The sequence below is a fragment of the Gossypium arboreum genome, chromosome 8 (genome assembly GCF_025698485.1).
Source record: "Gossypium arboreum isolate Shixiya-1 chromosome 8, ASM2569848v2, whole genome shotgun sequence".
NCBI lineage: Eukaryota > Viridiplantae > Streptophyta > Magnoliopsida > Malvales > Malvaceae > Gossypium > Gossypium arboreum.
In genome coordinates this window covers 127532477-127557605 of record NC_069077.1, presented here as the reverse complement: position 1 = coordinate 127557605, position 25129 = coordinate 127532477, and the positions used below count along the sequence as shown (strand labels likewise).

Below are 25129 nucleotides of genomic sequence, written 5' to 3'. Positions count from 1 at the left end.
TACCATAAATATCTAATTATGGCCTAAAAAAGCATCCATTAAGCTCATATATTGATGGCTTGTAGAGGAGTCTACAAACTGATCTATAGATGGGAGTGAGAGGTTGTCTTTTGGGCATGTCATATTTAGGTTGGTAAAGCCACACACATCTGCCACCTATTTTGGGACTTGGACACCATGACTACATTAGAAACCCAATCTCGATAGGTGACCTTCCGGATGAAACCTATAGCTAGAAGCTTCTTCACCTCCTCTCTAATAATTGTGACATTCTCATCGAATTTTTTTCTCTTATTCTGCTTTAATGGCTAAACATTAGGTTCTACACTTAAGAAGTGTGTAAGAATTATTTATGGATTAATTCTTGGCATGTTTTTCATTTTCTAAGCAAAAATGTTCGTACATTCTATCAACAAAGATTCCAAGCTTTCCTTTTCTTCGGGAGAAAGACTAAGACAATTTGAGTTACCTTTTTAGGATCATTTCGGTACAAATGGATGGGCTTTGATGCCTCTGCTAGCTGTACTTTGAGGATTTCATTTTTTGGCTTGGCTTCGAGGCCTTCTAAGTCGATTCCTACTTTCCCAATTATGTTAACTTCAGCAGCAAGGTGGGAATGAGACATGCAACAAGCTGGAGGGAGAGGCAAAGCTTTCTGATCTTTCCCAATAAGCTATAGGGGGACAATATAAACTCACGGGCTGCCTTTGAGTTAGTCTTCATGTATCTCTCACCTATGGGAGTTGGAAACTTCGCCATTATGCAAAATGTACCCTCTTCCATCTTTTTCATCCTTATGCTTGGTTTCCCAAAAATGGCGCTATAAGCCGTCAAGTGGTCAAACACCAAAAAATCTACCATACTTGTTGTGGTCTGCACACCATCTCCTAGTACCACTAAAAGAATAATGGATCCCTTAACTGTAATGGGCTAGTTGTTAAAATCGTATACTAGGCTTACAAGTTTAAACTGCGCATACTTAAGCCCTATCTGGTAAAATGCCTTGGCCATCAAAATATCTGATTGTGAGGTTCTGTGATAGGTTTCAAATATTTATAATTACTCATTCTTGAACTAACTATTATCGCGATGTAGGCAAGTGTACCTATCGAATAGTAGTATAGTTTTAGCAAGACCGAATTGTCAAACCCAAAGCAACTAAAATTACTAGTAATGACTGTATTTTTATTATCTAGCCTAAGAATAAAAGGGGTTTATTTGTTTTAATTAACTAATTATCTAAACTAAGAACGCACAGAGAAAAGAATTGGGGAATTTCATTTGGGAAAATCGATTGACTTGAGACAATACCTAAGGAAAAATCCACCTAGACTTTACTTGTTATTCTGGCTCCGAATCGGACGATTTATTCATTCAACTTGTTCTGTAGAGATCCCTAAGTTATGTTATTATCCCTATTCAAAACTGATAACGTCTAATCCCTAGATTGAATAACTGAGACTTTTCTCTAATTACCACTCTAAGGTTGTATTAGCTCGATCTATGGATCCCCTTATTAGGTTTCACCCTAATCCGGCAAAATCTTGTCACCCTATTTCTAGGCTCCAATCAACTCCGCTTAATTATGACAAAAGTACTCTTAGACAGGGTCTATTCCTCCTCTGAATAAGAGCATGTCTTGAATCAGTATCCTGGGATATCAAAACAAGAATTAAGAACACATAATTAAGAACAAGTCAAATATTTATCATACGATTCAGAAAATAATAACAAGATTCGTCTTAGGTTTCATTCCCCTTAGGTATTTAGGGGATTTAGTTCATAACTAAATAAGAAAACATCTCCAAAGAATAAAGAATACAAAACAAAAAGAAAACTCAAAACTCCTGAAGGGAAATTGAGGAGAGATCTGTAGTCTTGATGATAAATCTGGCTTCTAAGATGGATCAATCGGCTTTCTTGGGGTAATTCCTTACCCTCTTCTCCGTCTCCCTTTTCTTCCTCCTCTAAGGTGTATTTATAGGCTTTGGAATGCCTAGAAGCCCACAAAATTAGCCTTTTCCGAATTGGACTCAACTTGGGCTCGGTAGGGACACGCCCGTGGCACACACCCGTGTTCGATTACTTCAGGCCGTGCTCGAGCCTGCCAAATTGACACGACCATGTGGTCTACCCATGTGAGGAGGTCCAGGCCGTGTTGATTTCGTACTTTAGCCCATTTTCTCTGTTTTTGGCTCGTTTGTCTTTCCTTTCGCTCTCCTATGCTCTCCTAAGTATAAAACATAAAATTAAAGCATTAGGAGCATCGAGTTCACCAATTCTAATGAGAAATCATCCATAAAATGCATTAAACATGGGGTAAAAATATGTATAATTTACGGTTTATCAAATACCCCCACACTTAAGCATTTTCTTGTCCTCAAGCAAAATCCTCAACTCATAATCAAAACAAATTCTCCTCAACTTATAATTCTTATCGATAATATCTCAAAATAATTCATAGGTAATTATACATTGAGAATTCAACTAAAAGAACATAAAAGTTTCAAACATTCCAAGTTGAGTATTTAATCATGCAAACATAGGTGTCTCTTAGCATCTAACTAATTTCCTTTGATTCAGAATATCACAGAGTTTCACATCCTCACTAAAGATTCACTCAAATCACTCGAGGTGTTTAAGGACAATAAATGAAGCACTCAATAGTTAATAATTAAAAATGTCATTACCATAGGCTTGCATGAAAATCAAATCTCCACCACTATAATTTAAGATAATACATCAATCAAAAGGTCTTTAGAGGGTTGTAGTATGGCTTGGTTAGGGGGGTCTAGCCACAAGCTGAAAGAAAGGGTTAGACTCGAGATTGAAATAAAAAATTGCCTAACTAGAAAAAGAGTTAATCTTCACTTGCGTACAACAGAGCTTCTTCTCAGAATATGGAATTACTAATATATATACATAGTTTTTTTTTAAGAACAAGTTAAATATTCATAGACTAACTTATTATATCTAGTGGTAGCTATAGTCGTGGTCGATTAGGACATGGCAGTCGTGGAGAACCTTTCCCTGTGGAGTTTTAGTTCCTATGTGACGATGAGCTTAAGAGCTCTATATAACTGTGATAAAATCAGAACTTTTTAGGGGATATTAGGAAGAATAATTACTCAAAAAGAAATAACTGAATTTAATAATAAAATTTCTAAAGTCTAATAAAAAGAAAAAGTAGTTTCAATAAAAATTTAAAACATAAAATAAGAAATAAATATTTCTAAACATCTTAATCGCTGGATGGTTCGCGAGGTGGGACTGGCGATGAGATGTGGAGGTGCTGACAAATTTGCTGTAGAGTAGCATCAATGTTGTCAAATCATTGAAAATACTGCTGCTCAAATTAGGTGAAGCGCTCAGAGATGTCAGCATATGAAGCCGCCGCATGAAATGGACAAGAGGGTGGTGGTGGCTGAGTCGGTGGGCCCTCGTGCTGTGAGGGGACATCATCAGGAATGTCCTCATAAGCCTCCTCCTCGGTAGATTGGGCAAGACGATACTGGGGAGGGTAGGTTCCTCAGCGCCTCTCGATCATCCTCATGCTAAGCATGCTCGAGATGCCTTACAGAGACATCTGGCCGATGAGGGTGAGGGATGATACTTGCGCTGCGGTGTTGAGGAGCCCAAAGTGTCGCGCCAGCCTAGTCACGTAGGGGCCAATGGAGATGACCCCCTTCCGATGCCGCTCCATCTAGTGCTGAATCATAAGGGCGATGAAATAGGCAAGGTTCATGACGTGTCCTTGTGACATGCACCATAAGAAGTAGCCGTCGTAGGTGTTGACAACGCCAGTGCTCTCTCGCCTCCCTGTAATTGTGTGAGCTAAAATAGCATGTAAGTACCTCAGGGATGGTGGTAGAACTGATGCCTTGGAGCGGCTAGGATTGTATGAGGCCGTGCTAGGGGCCAAAGTGTGCCAGCACTTCAAGGACGAGAAATGTATGTGGCGACTGAGAGCATGTAGTTCATTCTCCTCCCTGAATTCCTCTGTATATAGGCCTAGTGCAGCACCAAAATTTGGGATGCTTAGCTGGCGGATTAATCCGCCTAGGCAAAACTGGACCGTGCCGGGATCATCGTACCTTGTCATTACGATATGGAGATGGAACGTTGAGCAGAGTTTCATCGTGAGCTCGAGGTATGTCATCTCGATAATCTCGAAGAACAGCTCCTACGGTCGGTGGTTAAAGAGCCTGAATTGCATCAGCCATCTAGACTTGTTCTACGGCAGCCCAGTCAATGCAGCGGCCTACTGTTAAAGGTCGAGCCCGAAATATTTGGAAAAACTCTTCTTGGGGCCCTTGTGGAAACTGTAGGAGAGGGTGAAAAATTTCCGCGGTTAGACCCGCGGAAGATGACGCTCCCTTCCTCTTCTTGGAGGCTGGTACAATGGTTTTCTTTCCTTTTGAAGATGACATTGAAGGCGCTAAGTGAGAAAGATTGAGCTTTAAAAACGAAGTTGGAGGCGGCACACGAGCGTGGCAGAGGGCCGTGTGGAGTTGCAGCGGCTAGGGTTAGGGTTTTGAAAGGGGAAAGAAGATGAACAGTGGTTTGCTTATATAAAGGAGGGCCACACGGCCTAGGGCCATGCCCGTCTTTTTTGAATTTTACAATTTAGGTCGTGCCCGACTACTATCTCACGCCCGTGTGTCTTGGGCGTGTGTGGCACACGGCTATGTCGCACGGTCGTGCCTAGCTTTTTTGGCTTCTCCCATGCCCGTGTGTTAGGGTACCACGCCCGTATGTTAGGGTACCGGGCCCGTGTATTATTGTCCATGGCTTAACAACACGAGCGTGTCCCATGCCCGTGTCGAAGAAATAGAATCAAGCCTTGCCCCTGGCACGCCCATGTTTTTCTATTCCTATGCCCGTGTTGGGGAAATCTATTGCCCTGTTTTCACACGGCCTTAAGCACACCCGTGTTTTTGGCCGTGTCTCTGTGGAAACACTTGTATTCAAGATTTCTATTAGTAAGTTAGGAGTTAAATACCAAAATTCAAAGAAATTAATATTGTGAATGCTTGGGTTGCCTCCCGAGAAGCGCTTATTTATAGTCTAAGCTCGACTTACCTCTTCGTTGTATGGTCATGGTGGCTTGAGGGGTTTATACTCCTTATTCCTGCTATCAGTCTCATCAAAATAAGGTTTTAAACGGGTGTTGTTTACCTTAAAAGTACCGAACCTGGGATGACTTACCTCCACCATACTGAATAGAAAAATACTGAGTACCATAAGAGGGATTTCCTCATTCGATGTGGTAGTGAAAATGTGAGGATCTGCGGTATCTAGTAAGACTTTATCGCCAACCTTAAGTTGATTTGGAGAGGTATCGGGCTCATTTTGGTGTAGTTTCAGTTTATCGTGTGTTCTCGGTTTATGTGCTCGCCATTCGTCTAGCTCCTCTATCCGTAGCCTTCGTTCTTCATGAATGTATCCTCTATCATTTCTAGAACATGGCTCGTGAACTTCTTTGAAGCTCAATTTCTGCAAAGTCATATTGTCAGTTTTAGTAGATTGGTGTGGACCATTACCTTCAATGTTCGATATGATGCTAGAATTATGAGCTTGAAGGGTGATCGTTTCGTCTCCCACACGAAGTGTTAGCTCACCTGTGCCAACATCAATAATTGTTTTAGCAATTGCTAAAAAGGGCCTCCCTAAAATCAAAGGGGTGTTATTATCCTCCTCTATGTCTAGAACAACGAAATCAACGGGGAATATGAACTTAGCTACTTTCACGAGTACATCTTCAATAATACCCCTAGGGAATCTTATAGCTTTATCTGCCAATTGAATGCTCATCCTAGTTTGTTTAGGTTTCCCAAGACCTAGTTGCTTAAACATTTTGTAAGGCATGACGTTAATACTAGCCCCTAAATCAGCTAATGCATGACTTATATCTAAACAACCAATTAAGCAAGGAATTGTAAAACTCCTTGGATCTTTCAATTTGTGAGGTAGCTTATTCTGTAGAATAGCTGAGCAGACTGTGTTTAGCTCTACATGCGATGCTTCATCCAACTTCCGCTTATTTACTAAAAGCTCTTTTAAAAATTTCATTGCATTTGGCATCTACGAGAAAGCTTCAATAAACAGTAAATTAATATGTAATTTTTTCAAAAGTTTGAGGAATTTACCGAATTGTTCATCTGAGCGGTCTTTCCTTGTCGCGTTAGGGTATGGGACACGAGGTCTATATTCTTTATTCACCATTTTGTTATGACTTACCTTACTTTTACCTTTGCTCACCACAGTTTCTTGCATCAATTCTGGCTCAGGCGCAATGGATCCTTCCTTATCTTGAGTACTAATTGCATTGAGGTGTTCCCTTGGGTTAGGTTCAGTATTACTTGATAAGCTACCTTGTGGTCATTCAGAGATTAGTTTGGATAGCTGGCCTATCTGAGTTTCGAGTCCTTGGATCGATGCTTGTTGATTTTTAAGTGCTATCTCGGTATTTTGGAAACGGGTTTCTGACATTGATATGAATTTTGAGAGCATCTCCTCAAGGTTCGGTTTCTTCTCTTGTTGATAAGGTGACGGTTGAAAACCCTGAGGATTTTGTGGCTTTTGATTCCCTTGACCACCCCAGGAGAAATTTGGGTGGTTCCTCCAACTTGCATTATAAGTATTACTGTATGGGTTATTTTGAGATCTAAAGTTATTGTTACCCATATAGTTGACTTGTTCCTCTTTCGCTATGGGATTAAAGGATTGATATTTTGTATGCACACCTCCTCCACTTGAGTCACACCTCATTACTAGATGTACGTTATAAACGCCGGCTATTTTTATTGGCTTAGTCCTCATGACTTGCCACTGATAGTTATTCAATGACATTTCTTCAATGAATTCATAAGCCTCTTCAGGTGTTTTGTTGTTGATGGTTCCGCCAGCAGCTGCGTCAACCATTTGCCAAGTCGAGGGATTCGAAACATTGTGGAATGTTTGTACTTGAAGCCAAAGCGGTAACCCATAGTGAGGGCACCTTCTCAGTAAGTCCTTGTATCTCTCCCATGCATCGTAAAGTGTTTTTAAATCCATTTGCACAAAAGAAGAGATATCATTACGTAATTTAGCCGTTTTAGTCGGCGGAAAGTATTTTAGTAAAACTTTTTCAGTCATTTGTTCCCAAGTAGTGATAGACCCTCGTGGTAATGAGTTCAACCACTATTTAGCTTTGTTTCTCAATGAAAAAGGGAACAACCGAAGGCGAATGGCATCATCAGAAATGCCATTAATTTTGAAAGTGTCACAAAACTCCAGAAAATTCGCCAAGTGAGTGTTGGGATCTTCATCCTGCAAACCATTAAACTGAACAAACTGTTGTATCATCTGAATTGTGTTAGGTTTTAGTTCAAAATTATTCGCAACAATAGCAGGTCTAACTATACTTGACTCAATTCCTGTTAAAGAAGGTTTAGCATAGTCATACATAGTACGTGGAGCAGGATTTTGATTAGCCGCAATTGCAGGAGGTAGCTGATTGCCTTGGTTTTCAGCCATCTCTTCGGTTGGGGGTTGAGTATCGTCTTCTTGCTTGTTTTCTGTGTATCTTAAGCTGCGCCTTATTTCTCTTTGGTTTTTACGAACTGTGCGATCGATTTTTTCGTCAAAAAGTAATGGTCCCGACGGGTTTCTTCTAGTCATAAACTATAAAAACCTGCCAAGAGAAAGAAAAAGTAAATTAATTAGTAATAAAAATAATAAAATTAAATAAAATTGCAATAAAAATAAATGACTAAAGTAATAAAAATTTAGCGTTCCTAATATTTTAGTTCCCCGGCGACGGCGCCAAAAACTTGATTGCGAGGTTTCGTGATAGGTTTCAAATATTTATAATTACTCATTCTTGAACTAACTATTATCGCGATGTAGGCAAGTGTACCTATCGAACAGTAGTATAGTTTTAGCAAGACCGGATTGTCGAACCCAAAGGAACTAAAAGTACTAGTAATGACTGTCTTTTTATTATCTAGCCTAAGAATAAAAGGGGTTTTATTTGTTTTAATTAACTAATTATCTAAACTAGGAACGCGAAGAGAAAAGAATTGGGGAATAGCTTTTGGGAAAATCGATTGACTTGAGACAATACCTAAGGAAAAATCCACCTAGACTTTACTTGTTATTCTGGCTCCGAATCGGACAATTTATTCATTCAACTCGTTCCGTAGAGATCCAAAATTATGTTATTATCCCTATTCAAGACTAATAACGTCTAATCCCTAGATTGAATAACTGAGACTTTTCTCTAATTACCACTCTAGGTGTAACACCCCTATAACCCGTATCCGTCGTCGGAGTGGGTTATGAAGAGTTACCAAACCAAAACACTACATTTGTACATTCACATTTACATAAGTTCATTAGCAATTATAAGCATAGCCAAACAAAATTAAAAATCGAAATTTAGACTTATACTGACATTCAAAAGTTACCATATTCACATGGCTTATATACAACAACATCTTTAAAATATCATCCACATAAGTCTAGTCTATACATGCCATACAAAACAAAAACATAATAGTACCAAAACGATAGATAGTGTGATGAGTTGCTGACGATCCTCGAGCAAGTGGCTAGAGTCAACAATCTAAAAATAGAGGAGCATAACAAACGGAGTAAGCTTTCATAAGCTTAGTAAGTTTTAAGCAATGCAAACAATTAAATTCAATTATAAATCGATCAATCAAACTCTCAAGTGACATTTCTTAGGTATATTGCCATTTGGCCTAATATATATACAAACATTTAATGTATATTTAGCATATTAACTTCACTTGAATCTGAATTCATATAACATAAGTAAATCAAATATTTTCACATAACTTCACATTTTGGCCGAATGTATCAGGATCATATATATATAGTCTTAATACTTATTCACATATACATCATTTCACATACTTGGGATTCAATCCCCCAATCAAGCTCATATAAGTACAAGATACATACCTGGCCAACTTAAGGTATTATACGATTTCAATTGTCATTTTATCACGAAGTCTCAAAATTTTAGATTTATATCAAATCAAGTAATTAGCCTGCTAGGTTTAAAACACGAATTCGTCGCCGGCACGAAGCCTGCTAGACTTTAAGTCTGAACTCATTCACCAGCATTACGCCTGCTAGGCTCGAAGCCCGATATTAACTCACCGGCATTATAGCCTACTAGGCTCGAAGGCCCGAATAGTACCGTACGATAATCAAATCAACAAGTTTCATATAACATAATCATATCAATTAGGTACTAGCATCATGTGAACATATATAATTATACATCTCAAACACTTTTCTTTCATCTCATTTTCACACTTAGTATTTGATAGCTTATGCATAACATTTCGCTCACATTCATTTCAAACTTATCATTCGATTATAAAAGCACATTGCATATTTATCAACATGTTATACTCGCCATTATGCCATATAAGCATGATACAATACACCATCATTTCATGTTTAACATTAGGCTAAATCCATACCTTACAAGGAATACCTAATTCACATAATATATCAGATTATAATCAATTGTTATTTATTTTTGATTACTTAAAACTTACCTCGGATGTTTTCGAACGATTACAACGGCTATTCGATTACTTTCTCCTTTCCCCTATCCAACTTTGGTCCTCTAAGCTCTTGAGCTAAATCAAACAAATTTACTTCTCAATCAAACACATACATACGACAACCATATACATTTCAAAAACCAATTCATTCGTATCATTTGTCCACTTAAGTCTATCACCATTTCATTTTCAAATTTATGTACTTTGTAAGTCACATTCAAACACATTCGGTACTATGCAACTTTTCAAATATTTCTTTTAACATTAAACTCAACTTATAACCTTCTTCTAATTAAAAATATTCAACACCAACTAGTCATGCTTACATGCCATAGCCGAATATCATTTAGACATTTGAGAAATCATTTCTCAACTCAACTTATAATTGTGCATATCTCATTCAAAACATCCACACCAATTTATTATGCAATTAACCATAGCCGAATACTAAATCAAATAGATATTTGTTCATATTTCCATAACACATATTTGTCAACTAGTCCATATATTAGCTTTTAGCATATTTGGTCATTAGAGCGACCTATTTAACTTTCAAGCATCCATTTCTAATTTTAATTAAACAATGCCGAATGCCATTAACTACTAATGCCACACACACATATGCATAAAATTCATTCATACATAACCTATAGCTCATTCGGCCATTCATCACTCAAACCTATCAAAGCTTCATATCAAACTTCCTTGGCCGAATACACATATAAGCACATAATGCACATATATGCTCATTTGTCTAGCTCAACTTCACCTATCTACCATTACTCATAAAAAGAACATGAAACAACCATTTCCTTCAATTCAATTCTTGACCAAATGCTCACAACACAATAATTTTCAAAATTAAAACATGGGTTAACTAAGCAATGCTTTGACCATGCTAATTTCACAAGAATATCAAGAAAATACATGGAACATACCTTTGAATCATGCTAAGTAAATGACCGAATGTGCTTGAGCTTTTTCCTCTCTTTTTCTCTTAATTTCGGCTATGAAGAACAAAGATGAACAAGTTTTGTCCTTTTCCTCATTTTGTTATTTTATTTATCTTTATTTTATAATATAAAGCCATTAAATATTTTAAAGCTAATTTAAAATGCATATATTGTTTATCATCATCATTATGGCCAGCCACTACAAATCAATGTGGAAATTTGACATGCAAATCCACCTATTTTAAACCATAAAATATTCGACCACTACAAATTAACCTATCACATTTTCAAAATTTCTCACATAAGTCCTATTTAAAAATTTTGCATACAAATGACAAAATCAAAGCATGAAATTTTCACACATGCACTTTCACATATAATAAGCATAAAATATAACATTTAATTATTTTTTGTTGTGACTCAGTTTTGTGGTCTCGAAACTACTTTTCTACTAGGGTCAAATTAGGACTGTCACATTAGGGTTGCATTAACTCGATCTATGGATCCCCTTATTAGGTTTCACCCTAATCTGGCAAAGTCTTGTCACCCTATTTCTACGCGCGCAATCAACTCCGCTTAATTATGACAAAAGTACTCTTAGACAGGGTCTATTCCTCCTCTGAACAAGAGCATGTCTTGAATCAGTATCTTGGGATATCAAAACAAGAATTAAGAACACATAATTAAGAACAAGTCAAATATTTATCATACAATTCAAAAAATAATAACAAGATTCGTCTTAGGTTTCATTCCCCTTAGGTATTTAGGGGATTTAGTTCATAACTATATAAGAAAACATCTTCGCAGAATAAAGAATACAAAACATAAAGAAAACCCAAAACTCCTGAAGGGAAATTGAGGAGAGATCTTCAGTCTTGATGATGAATTCGGCTTCTGAGATGGATCAATCGGCTTCCTTGGGGTAATTCCTTACCCCCCTTCACCGTCTCCCTTTTCTTCCTCCTATAGGGTGTATTTATAGGCTTTGGAATGCCTAGAAGCCCTCAAAATTAGCCTTTTCCAAATTGGACTCAACTTGGGCTCGGCAGGGACACGTCCGTGGCAAACGCCTGTGTTCGATTACTTCAGGCCGTGTGGTCTGCCCGTGTGAAGAGGTCCAGACAGTGTTGATTTCGTACTTTGGCCCATTTTCTCTATTTTTGGCCCGTTTCTCGTTCCTTTTGCTCTTCTAAGTATAAAACATGAAATTAAAGCATTAGGAGCATCGAATTCACCAATTCTAATGAGAAATCATCCATAAAATGCATTAAACATGGGGTAAAAATATGTATAATTTATGGTTTATCAATATCCACAGAGTTGTCTATATCAATCAAGATCCTTTTAGCTTGGAAGGAAGTGATATTAGCTGAAACCACTGATAACTCTTGAAAAGAGTTATATTTCGAACCTCTAAGCTTGATTAAATGCTTGTACTTAAGAAGATATTTTTCATTTTCAGGTTATTTTTAGAGCATTGCATAATAACGCTTGGATTGTGTTTTAAATGTCATTCCATGTTACTTTTACTGTTAGGAAGAAGGGAATTGGTTGTTGTATGCAGCAAGTTTAGGAAGGATAAAGAAAAGGAGTAAAAGGATGAATGAAGTGAAATATTGCCATGGCAAAAACTTAGATGGATTGCCAATAGAAATGCCATGACAATTCCAGGAAAATGGTGACGCAGCACTTAGTCCTCGTCACTCTTAGCCAACTAGATGTGTACCAGATAAATCCACCTAAAAGAGAGGTAGAAAAGTGTGTGCTGAGAGAGGGGACCTACCCTATAAAAGAAGAAAGAGAAAAATATATTGGAGGGGGATTAGGATAGCAATCTTCTCTCCAGAGAAAATTCATGAGAAATTCCAGAGAAAATGAAAAGGTAGCAGTTTAAGAGGAGAGCAGAGATGTAAGGAAAGGGATGAGCATTCAGCCTTGGGTCCTATACGATTCAGTAATGTCGAGGTGAAAGCTGGAGTGGTGAAAGCTTCCTCTAATTCCACCTTCATTCTGTTAATTAATTTTTATGATTTCTAAACTATTAATGATGATGTTGAATGTTTTTCTAATTTTGGATTTTAAATCCCAACCCATGAGCTAATTTCATTTAGGTTGGAATTACTAGATATATCTTGATACATTTAACGATCATAGTAATATTTTGAGTAGATCTACTATTTTATTCATGTTTTAGGCTTATTTTGGTCTGTTTGCCACATTTTGGTATAGGTTGAATTGAAATATGAAAGGATTAATGGTAGTTTGTGTTTGGAAATACTGGAATTAGGTACCAAATGTGCATTTTGACAAAAACAGGGGCAACACCGCGATGAGGAGTCTTTGCGTCGCAACCTCGTATGACGATGAGTGGCATCACGACTTGGAATTACACGTCGTCTTAATATGACTCACTGATTTAACAAAGCCGTGATGAGGAAATTATGAAGTCACAACGTCGATTTGAGATTTTATAAAAATTTATATTTTGGTCCTAGTTTGTACTCAAGTTAACAAAAGAGCTTTCGTAAGCTCATGTAAGATCCAGAAATAATTGTATAACATGTTATGAATTTGCTTAATGCTTATTTACATGTTTGGATGAATGAATGGTGAACAATTATTTATAGTTGTTCCAACAATGAATGTAGCATCCTATAGCTCAGACCCTGCGATCAAGTTGGGTAAAGGGTGTTACAAGCATAATATTTTCCATTTGAACTTACTAAGCACTTGTATGCATATTCTAGTTGTTTCTCCTACTTGTAGATCTTCATATTTGGAAATCTCAAAGCTGAATCTTGCGGATGTCACACTATCATCAAATCGGTGGAAATATGTTTATTTTGGTTCCTAGGGTTGTGGCATGTATATAAGGTCATTGTATTTTGTAATGATCATCCTTAATTGTGATTGCCTATGTTATGTTTATGGAAAAGGCTTTTTTTTTTTTTGGTAAGTTTCATTTATGGTCTATTATAAGCCTATTTTGATCATATCTATGCTTATTGAATCTTGGATTTTAAAGCTCACATGCTGTAAATATGTTTGGACTTGGAAACGTGGTAAGTTGATAGGTCTTGATTATGTAAATGACCATCCTTAGTGGTAAATGTCATCATGGTATTGAGATTATATTATGTTTGAATGTTAAACATGATTTATAGTTTAGTTTATACTCTTTTTTTGTTCATGTTAAGGCCATATAAGTTCTTGATTCTCAAATTGCATTAGTAAAATGTATTTGAACTTGAAGTGGGTTAGCTTGGCATGGCTAGATTGATACATGGCTTGGATGAGCTTAAATGATTATCATGTGATGTATGTCATATTAAATGCTTGGATTCAAATTTTCATATGCTTGAATTGGTATAGTTTGGTATGGTATGATGCTGTTGGATTGTGGAAAGATGTTATGAGATTATATAGGTGTTTAATTGGAAACATGTAAAGTGTACCAATGTGGTTTTTGTCAAAATAGTCCCCAACGTCGTGACATAGATGACAATGAGTGATGTTCTGACGTCGAAAGTCTAGAATTGATGGCATAACTCACTGAATAATAAAGTCACGACGTGAGGTCATGATGTCACGATGTCAATCTGCAAGTTTGAAATCTTTTCAATTAAGTCCTTATCTGACCTCGGGTTAACAAAAGAGCTTTTGTAATCTCGTATAAAACCCTAATATGTTTGTATATAATATTGAAAATGTGGTTTATGCTAATGAACTTGTTGGACTAATTGAATTGTTTTGAAGCTTATTGTATTTTCTTTGACAACGAATGTAGAATCCTGATAACTCTAAACTATATAGACATTTACATCACATTCTGACTAGTAATTCTTGCGAATTTTGAGTGTTTTGATAGCAAAATTTTTTTAGTTTTATTAAAATTTTGTAAAGTAAGACAAAATTAAAGATAAATTTGTAATCTTACTTATTTACATGCTAATTTGACATATTTTTACTAATTTGACGTAGTTTGCGCAATAGAAGAAAAGTTAGTCTTGAAGCTCATTTATTCAATGCTCGATGTTGTAGCATTCCTGCAGCAGAGGCCATACAGATATGGGTTGATGGCTGATTGGTATGGGGCATCCTAAATTCATCTATTGGATGCTCAAATTAATTTTGACCTAACTCGCAATTGGATCACTAAAGTGGATAAGCTTGCTGCCAAATTTGAAGACCAAACCGTTGATCGCGTGATTCGTAACAAGTAATAATTTTTTATAATGAAGATCAAACCTAGACTAACTATTATCACGACGAAAAGGCAAGTGCACTTATCGAACAATAGTATAGTAATGGCAAAACCGGGATATCGTACCCAAGGGAACCAAAAGTACTAGTAATAACTATCTTTTTATTATTTAACCTAAAAATAAAGAGGGGTTGTTTATTAAACTAATTAACTAAACCAATTAACTAACTAAACTAAAGAAAAGATCAAATTTGGAAAAAAAAACTTGAAGAAAAGTAATTGATAAAGACGACACCCAAGGAGGAATCCACCTAGATTTCATTTGTTATCTGATTCTAAACTAGACGATTTATTCACTTGACTTGATCCGTAAGACTCCCTAACCTATATTATTATCTCTTTCGAGACTAATAACACCTAACCCTCATTTGAATTAATCAAAATTTCTTTCTTAATTAAAACCCCTAGGGAAGCAGTAAATCAATCTATGGACTCACATATTAGGTTTCACCCAAATCCGGTAAAATCTCGTAACCCTATTTCTAGGCGTTCGATCAACTCTACTTAATTATGCCAAATCTACTTTTAGACAGGGACTTTTGCTCCTCTGCATAAGCACATCAAATCATGAATTAATACCTAGAATATTAACTCAAGCATTAAGACACATAATTAAGAACAAATCAAGTATTTATCATACAGTTCAAATAATAATAACAAGATCCATCATAGGTTTCAACCCCCTTAGGTATCTAAAAGGTTTAGTTCATAATAAAATAAGAGTACATCTCAAAAGTATGAAAATAACAAAACATAAAGAAAACTCTAAAACCACTGAAGGAATTCTGAGAGAGATCTTCAGTCTTGGAGTAGCTCCGGCTTTTGGGATGGATCGTCTGGCTTCCTTCAAGTAATTCTCGACATGTGGTTTTGTTCTCCAGAAAAGTTATGGAGGGGAGCGGCCCCTTTCTAATTGATACTTAGGGTGTTTATATAGGCTTTGGATTGACTTTCTTCCTCCCTAAGTATCCTTTTCTGTGTAAAATACAACTCTTTGAAAAAGGGACACGCCCGTGTGCCATGACCGTGTGACGTGATTGCCAAGCCGTGTTCGATCCATTAAATTGCATACCGTGTAGGTCAATGGCCAGGCCGTGTGAATCGTGAAAACCTTGGTCGACACCCTCGAAAGACACGAGCGTGTGAACAGCCCGTGTGGTAAGGCTTAGGCCATGTCATCTTCTTGATTTGGTACGTTTTGTCCCTTTTTGGCTCATTTTTGGCTCCTTTTGACTCTTGGTGCTCTCCTGAGTACAAAACATGAAATAACCGGATTAACAGCACCAAAATCCATTAATCTAGTAATAAACATCCATAAATATGCTAGGTATTTGGGGTAAAAATATGTATAATTTGGCGTTTATCAACCGTCTATTAAGGGAGAAGGCTATAGGAAGTCCAACTGTCCATAAAAATAATTAATTCAACCACCCAAGACTTGGTAAAATATCACAAATTAGCCACAAAAATTTTCTCATGTGACCGTTCAACTCCTTCCCATGAATCAAGCATAAGCTAGCTAAATTTAGCAAAGTCATCGACCTTCTTTAACACAAGGGGCGACCATGCATGAGAGAAAAAAGGGGGATTATCATGCTAAAAATAGCAAACTCAAGGGGCTCCTCACCAGTATAAATAGAGAGGCATTTGATCTCCATTTTAGTCATCCCTTACTCACCATCTCTTCTCCCTTTTCTCTCTTCTTTCACTTCTCTTTTTCCATTCTTCAAAGAGTGTTTGCAAGGCTTTGAGAGTAGCCACATTCAGCCATATTAAAAGATTTTTAAGCTTGGTAGTCATGACAAGAAAAGAAGAATGAAGGGGGAGCAAAGTGAGTTGTACCTAGGAGAACCACCAGAACGGCTTAGCATTTCTTTTACTCTTCAATCTTTTATTTTTGTTCAATTCAAGAAACATGATTGTAACTGAGTTTTCTACTTTTAATATAATCATGATTGCTTAATTTTGTTGGTGTTAGAATGATTTAAATTCTGTACCTTAGATTATTTAATTTTGTTAAAGATGTTTCGTGCATTTGGTTTGTTTGCTTATGCAAGTAAAATCATAAATATGTTTCTCATGCATTATGAATGAAGGGAAACAACTTAATTAATTAATTAATCGACCAAGATTTTAATTAATTGACACAATACTTGTATGATTTATGTTTAATCATTTAGGGATTAAATTAGTAATAATACCAAAAATATTATTACCTTACATAACCCTTGTTTGATGTTTGTTTATGCAATTATGAGTTTATTAAACATAGAAATATGCTAGATAAACTTAGTAATTAAATAAGTTTAACATTATAACCTAATTAAATAAGGCTAGTAAATTATCAACATGCCACAGAGTCTTCGTAACATCTTTTAACATTGTTTCAATAATTCTAACTTAGGAAGGAAAATTATTCTAACACATGCATGCTATTGTGATTAACTCTTAAAAACTTGAATACTTTTTTTTTTTAAGCATACTTAAGTTAGATTTTGTATAATTAGAAATTCATCACACTTTAATTTATTTCATCACCACCCAATTTGCTAAGTATTAATTTTGCAATTCTCGATTTGCATAAATAGTCCCTGTGGAGATGATAACTTAACATTTTATTACTTGCAACGATTGTGTATACTTGTACACCAATCGAATTATTTCGAGACAAGTTTTTGGTGTCATTGGTCGAGGATTATTATTTTATTCAATTATTTGTGAAATTAATTATCTTGCAATTAGTTTAATTTTCTTTTGTTTTTACTTTAATAGTTTCCGTTATTGTTCAGGTGATAATTGATCCTCTACAACATGTTCAAGGAGGAGCATTTTCTTATAATGTTCACAATTCGATCATTGTTGTCGATAATAGAAATTGCATCATTCGATAATATGAAATTTCTCTCTTCAATAAGCTAAATCCAGGTATTGTGAGACCTGAAATTGAGGCACTGTAATTTGAACTAATGTCAGTAATGTTCTAAATGTTGCAAACTGTGGGTCAATTTAACGGGATGCCTACTGAAGCTCTATATCTTTATCTTTGCTGTTCATGGAAGTAATTGACTTGTTCAAATTGATCAGAGTTATAAAAGATGCCTTGAGACTGAAATATTCTCATACTCCTTGAAAGATAGAGCACGAGCGTGGTTGAACTCTCTACCATCCAGTTCCATAAAAAAATGGCAGGAATGGGCCAAAAGATTCTTGATGAAGTATTTGTCTCCTAGTAAGAATGCCAAAATTTGGAATAAGAACACCACATTCTAGTAATTCGATGAAAATACTTACACGAGGTATGTGAGCGATTCAAAGAGTTATTGGAAAGGTGTCCTTACCATGGTATTCCTTATTGCATTCAAATAGAGACTTTTTATATTAGTATTAGTGTTCATACTAGAATGATGTTGGATGTTTGAGAAAATGGAGCCCTTCTTTCTAAATCATCTAATGAATCTTATGAAATTATTGAAAGGATTTCTAACAACAACTATCAGTGGTTGGCTACTAGCAGCCATGGGAAAAAGAGTGGCAGGAGTATAAGAAGCGGATGCACTTATATCTTTAGTAGCTCAGGTATCTTCAGTGTCCTTTGTGCTTGAGAACTTTATTGCTAAAGATTTCAATGACAATATGACAGGACAACAACCAATTCAATTTGAGAACATTTTAAGTGTGTTCTGTGGGGTTAACCATGTGTTCAAAAATTGCCCCTCAAATCCAGAGTCTATATACTACATGGGGAATCAAAATCAGAATAGGAATGGCCAACTTAAGCATCCAAACCTTTATAATTCTTCATGGCGTAACCATTAAAACTTTTCATGGAATAATCAAGGCTCAGGTCCTAACAACTCTTATATGCCATCCTGACCAAATAATCCACTAGGATTTACTCAACAAGTTCAGAAACCTCCACAAGTCGAATCTTCCAATAGCTTGGAGAACCTGTTGAAGGCATATATGGAAAAGAATGATACAACCTTGAGGATTTTGGAAAACCAAGTGGGACAACTAGCCAACGAGCTTAGAAGTCGACCCCAAGGAGCTTTGTCGAGCGAAACTGAAAATTGAAGAAGTGTAGGTAAAGAACATTGCAAATTTGTCTAATTTAGAAGTGGAAAGACGCTGGAACCCAAAATTTTTTAGGCTAAACACGACTTTGTTGCTACTCAGAACAAAGAGGAAGATCAATCGAATGATGAAATTCCCACTTTACAGAAGTCGGATTTTGCTACTTCTACTGAGGTATTGTCACAACAAGTTTATCTTGATAGTTCAGCTCCTGTGACAAATGTAGAGGCATCACCATAAAAAAGTTGTCTGGTTAAAGCTAAGCTTCCACCACTGTCATATCCTCAACAATTCCAGAAGTAGTAACATGATACTCAACTTAAGGAAATTTTGGATGACAAGGTGACTTGTAATGTCTTCAACTCTATTAAATCCCCAAATGTATTCGAAGAATGCTCTATTGTTTCCAATATAGAATCAATGGCTTCTACAGAATTGGAACTTTAGTCTCTAGACGATCTATTAGAACGTATTCTACCAATTGATTCATCGAGTGGTGATGAAGACAAGGAATTTTTGGCTTTGTTAGAAGCTAATTTGAAATGATTCACTCAGAAAATCCCACTTGAATCATTAAAGTTATATCTCGAGAGTACACACAATTGAAAGCATTGATTGAAGAGCTAGTTTAATTGGAATTGAAGATCTTGCCTTCTCATTTGAAATATGATTATTTGGTTTTATCTTCGACTTTACCTGTCATTATTTCAATTAATTTCACCAAGAATCAAGAAGAAAAGTCACTTGTGGTTTTGAAAAGGCACAAGAAGGGCATCTGATGGATTATTTCAGATATTTGAGTCATAGTTTGGAGGATTTACATGAATTACAAGAAGTTAAATGAGGCCACCAAGAAAGATCATTTTTTGTTTTCTTCCCTTAACAGATGTTGGATAGATTTGCTAGGCAGGAGTATGATTACTTCCTAGATGAGCATGGTTGGTATGATAGATGACCCTTTGACACTGTCTCAGTCAATGACGTATAACGCCCCAAATTTTCTTAAGTTTGGAATGTTACATTATGTCAAATAATTTAATTTGTTTCAGGGGTTGGGTGTTGTGATTGTGTGCGTGAGGTTTTGGGTTCGAGTCATTTCCTTCAAATTTTGTTAATTTTGACTCAATCCTTATCCTAGATTATTTGAATTAAATATTTTTTTCGTACAAGTTATGTTAGAATGAGTCTGTTGGTTCAGTGGTAAGGTGTCAGCTTACCTTTTGGTCCTATGTTCAAATCTCAGTGTTTGCGAAAAGGGGAATTATTTTTGTTTCTTACCATGTGCTAAAGGTTGTGGTTAATTTGGATTCTATAAAATCTAATGTGTTAGGATTTGATTAAGATTTAATTATTTTATTTTTTATTTTCTTGATTTATTAGCTCCCTAATTTTTCTCCCAAATTCAATCGTCCAAACCCCTACTTCTTTCACTTTTTTTTTTCCTTTCCTTTGTTTTTCTCTATTTTCTTCTTCTTCTTTTCTTTCTCTTCTTTTGAGTTTTCTTTCTTTTTCTTTTGTGGTTGATTCTTGCTTACTGCCATTAAATCATCGTCGGGTTACTTTTAGACTCATTATTTTCAATCATAATCCAATAATAGTGTAAGTTTTATCAATTATTTTTCTACTACTTTAGCTTTAATTCATTCATTGTGCAAGGTTAAGTTTTAGTATTAGTTCTTGTTGCACATTATATTAAGTTTTCTCATGATTTTGATTAGGCGAATGGTATGAGAATCAAAATCCTCCAGCGGAGTAGTCGTCGTTTCGACGTTGTTCCTGTGAAGTAAGTACTCGTGTATTCCTTTAGGGACTGTTTTCATTTAGAAAAGTGGTAGAATTTGGGTTAATTCATGTTTTTTAATTGATTTGATTTGGTTTCGTATGTAGGATTCAGAGTGCGCTATTGTTGGTTTATCAGAAATACTATCAAGTGTGTGAAACTAACCCTAAAACTCAATCGGAATTCAAAAACAAAAACCCAAAAACATAGGCTATTTTTGAAATTGTTTTGCGTCACACGACCGTGTGACAGACCGTGTGCACCACACGACCGTGTGGTTAGCCGTGTGCTAGGCCTTGTGGAGCATACAGTCCTGTGTGATTACATGGTCTGAACAGGTAGGCATGTGGACCACACAAGTTGGCTTGTTGGGTCGTGTGGGCCACACGAGCATGTGGGCCTTTTTTGGCCAATTTGGAGGCTCGATTAGGGGCTGATTAAGGAACTCAAAAATTGAATTCGTGACTATTTTGTAGGCTTATAAAAGCATAAAATTCGGTATGTTACACATTAGTACGCTTAGAAAGCATGTTAATTAGGATTAATTTTGTATAAGGAATATGATATGTTATTATCCGTAAAAATATGCTTAGGTATGCATGCCATACAATTCATGTGATATGTAAGTATGTTAATATGATTATGCATGTGCATTGGTGTGGGTTTGATATGATGGACAAAGTGTATTCTAGTAGTTTTTATTGCAAATTTTGGCGATTAAACTACAATATTTGCCTGGTAGTTCAGCTGCATATTTATGAGTGGCATACCACCACATTCCAATGTGATTGGATGGATGGACTCATGAGTCCTAATTAGTATGATTGGTTGGTCAGAGATGGTATGTAGCGTATGGGGGTAGGATCTGTTCTGATATGATATATGTTTCTCAAAAAATATGAAATTCTATTCTAATATTTGCATTTATGTATGATATAAGTAAAATTTTGTGTGTGGGCTAAGTCACACACTGGGCTTCTAGATCATTCATTTGTTTTGACACTTTTCAAGTGATCCTTAGACTTAGGATTTGGCAGCGATTTCGGAGCTCAGTTTAAACATTTAAAACTTTAAGTTTGTTTTTGTTTGTTATGGACTTTTTAGAATTTTAATTTGTTTTTAGGACATTAAATTTTGGTATTGGTTTTATTTTAAAAAAAGGGAAAAAAACAATATTTTAATTATTATTTCTATCAAAGACGACAAAATCAATGAAAACTAAGAATTTCAAACTTAAGAACTTTGAAATATTTTTTTTCGCTGCAAACAATTTTGAAAATCAAGTTTTGCGTTATGATAACGAGAGGTTAAGGTAAAAGGATTTGATTTTAAACAGTTTATAAGTCGAGCTTCCTTCAAAATGGGTTCACACAAATTAATGGTATTTATGTTTAAGTAAATTTATTTTATTTACTCACGGTTTTTAACCTTAAGATTTCACAAAAATATATGTACAATACTTAATGTGTCAATGTAACTTTCATAATTCGACCGTAATGTCTAGGCTAGGTTTGAGGTTTTATATTTCGATTCCAAATAAAATTGAGGGAGTTCTCTTAACTTTTCTCAATCGTTATTTTATATTTTCAATTGTGATTTAATTCATTTTTTCTCTACTACTATTTTAGATTTCTAGTTCAATAAATTTTAAATTATAATTATGAATAAGAAAAGTTGAAGTTTACCATTAATTTTGCTCCACATAAAATAAGAAGTGTGGCAATGTGATGTGCATGTCTAGAATTAGCTCTATCAAGGAAATGCTTGGTATTTAAGCAGTTAAATAAGACTCACCTCTCTTTCTTGGGAACCTACCTCGTAATAGTTCTCATTCACTTCTTTATTTTTACCCTTTTGATATTTGCTTTTAAACAATGAGGACATTGTTTCTCTTTAGTGGGGGACCAAAAATTTTTTTTTTTTATTTTTGACGAAAATTAATTTTTTTTTCATCAAGTTATGTTATAGTAAAGTATTGCTAAAAATTTTAATGTTTTCTTAATTTATTAGCATTAATATGGTAAAATTCTATTATTTCAATTATTTTTATGCTAGCTTAATTATGATAAAAAAATGTTGAACTTAGTAATTATGTATAAGTCATGCCATGAAATTTTTTAACTCCTTAGAAAAACTAAGCACCCGTGAAAGTTTAAGCCTTTAAAATCAACTTAGTATTTCCTTGAGGTGAAATCTTAGGAGGCATGGTAATCTGGAAATGATTTAAGCAAATTTTTGTTTGAACCGTTTAAGCCTTTCAAGCCAACACTAGTAATAATTATCCCTTGAAACCCTACTTTGAGCTATATGGCCTGATTTTCTTTTGAACCTTACATTAATAAGTCATCCCTTCCTTAATTTATCTCTATTTGTCTTAAATCTTAGACTCAGTTCATCTAGAATATTTTTTATGATTAAGTTTGAGGGAGCTAGAGAGAAGTATTGGAATGCTCAAAATGCTGAGTCATATGCTCAAGAAAGCATCATTGATTGCTTAAAAAATTTAGTTATTGAAAAAAAATAAAGATGTACATAAAGCATGTGTACTCAAACTCAAAAAAGTTGGTTTTCTTGGGGATAATTGCATTTGGAAAGTCTGAGGTAAGCTGAGGTTAAGGTTTTAGCCTAAAAATTGTCTATCTTTTTCCTACCTTGACCAAAGCCACGTTACCACCGTATTAAAGACCTATTGATTTAGATTTTTGTGCCGACTAAATTAGTGGAGAGGAATTACTGAGTTCAACATATGAAGACATAATTAAACTTTAGGATGGCTACTTAGTTTAATCGATGGAAATAAATTTTGATTGGAAAGTACTAAGTACACATTTGTTAAGGGAAGACATTTAGTACATATTTTTGTTAGCATGTTAATATTTGAAAATAATTGAGTTATATATGTACTCAAGTTGCATGTTTACATTTTTTTTTATTTTTTAGCATAATTTTGGTAAACACATGACTATGGGAAGGATTGATTTCGTTTGAAGGGATTTTTGCAAAAGTGACTCCTTGAGTTTTAATGTAAGTTAACATATATCATCACTCTGAATGAGCAATGAATTAAATTTAGGGGGTGATAACTCTAAATTATATAGACATTTACAACACCTTCTTACTAGTAATTCATGCGAATTATAAGTGTTTTGATAGCAAATTTTTTTAGTTTTATTACATATTTATAAAGTAGGAAAAATTAAAGATAAATTTGTAATCTTACTTATTTACATGATAATTTGACGTATTTGTTCCAACTTGACGCAGTTTCGTGTAATAGAAGAAAAGTTAGTCTTGAAGCTTACCTATTCGATGCTCGATGTTGTAGCATTCTTGTAGCAGAGGCCATGCAGACATGGGTTGATGGCTAATCAGCATGAGGCATCCTAATTCATCTTTTGGATTCTCAAACTAACTTTTACCAAGCTCACAATTGGATCGCTGAAATGGACAAGCCTACTGCTAAATTTGAAGCCTAAACCGTCTACTAAGGGAGGAAAAAGCTCAATTTGGCTATGGGAAGTCCAACTGATCATAAAAATAATTAATTGAAGCACCCAAGACTTGGTAAAATATAAAAAATCAGCCACAAAAATTTTCTCACATGACTGTTCAACTCCTTTCTATGAATCAAGCATGAGCTAACTAAATTTAACAAAGTCATCGACCTTCCTTCCTTAACATAAGGGGATGGCCATGCATGAGAGAAAAAAGGGGGATTATCACGCTAAAAATAGAAAAATCAAGGGGCTCCTTACTATTAGAAATAGAGAGGCATTTAATCTCCATTTCATTCATCCCTCACTCACCATCTCTTCTCCATTTTCTCTCTTATTTCACTTCCCTTTTTCCATTCTTCAATAAGTGTTTGCAAGAGGCTCCTCACTATTACAAATAAAGAGACATTTGATCTCTATTTCATTCATCCCTCACTCACCATCTTTTCTCCCTTTTCTCTCTTCTTTCACTTCCCTTTTTTTCCATTCTTCAAAGTGTGTTTGCAAAGAGCTCCTCACTATTAGAAATAGAGAGGCATTTGATCTCCATTTCATTCATCCCTCATTCAAGATCTTTTCTCCCTTTTCTCTCTTCTTTCACTTTCATTTTTCTATTCTTCAAAGAGTGTTTGCAAGGCTTTGAGAGCAGCCACATTTGACTATACTAAAAGCTTTTTAAGCTTGGTAGTCATGACAAGAAAAGAAGAAAAAAAGAGGAACAAAACGAGTTGTGCCTCGGAGAACCACTAGAACGACTTAGCATTCTTTTACTCTTCAATCTTTTATTTTTGTTAAATTCAAGAAACATGATTGCAACTAAGTTTTATACTTTTAATATAATCATGATTGCTTAATTTTGTTGGTGTTAGAATGATTTAAATTCTGTAGCTTAAATTATTTAATTTTGTTAAAGATGTTTTGTGTATTTGATCTGTTTACTTATGCGAGTAAAATCATAAATATGTTTCTCATGCATT

At 35.3% G+C, this 25129-nt stretch overlaps 1 long non-coding RNA gene and 1 other non-coding gene across 2 annotated transcripts; one reads left to right on the top strand and one right to left on the bottom strand.

Annotated features, from left to right (window-relative positions):
* The first annotated feature begins 6982 nt into the window (after window positions 1-6982).
* LOC128279759 (small nucleolar RNA R71) lies at window positions 6983-7089 on the top strand. Its single transcript, XR_008269955.1, has one exon. It is a non-coding gene; the product is annotated as a small nucleolar RNA R71 (small nucleolar RNA).
* Window positions 7090-15830: 8741 nt separating this feature from the next.
* On the bottom strand, window positions 15831-24240 carry LOC128279478 (uncharacterized). The gene is made up of 2 exons (XR_008269664.1): window positions 23961-24240; window positions 15831-16051 (listed from the first exon to the last, which is right to left on the bottom strand). It is a non-coding gene; the product is annotated as an uncharacterized LOC128279478 (long non-coding RNA).
* Between the last annotated feature and the right edge of the window lie 889 nt (window positions 24241-25129).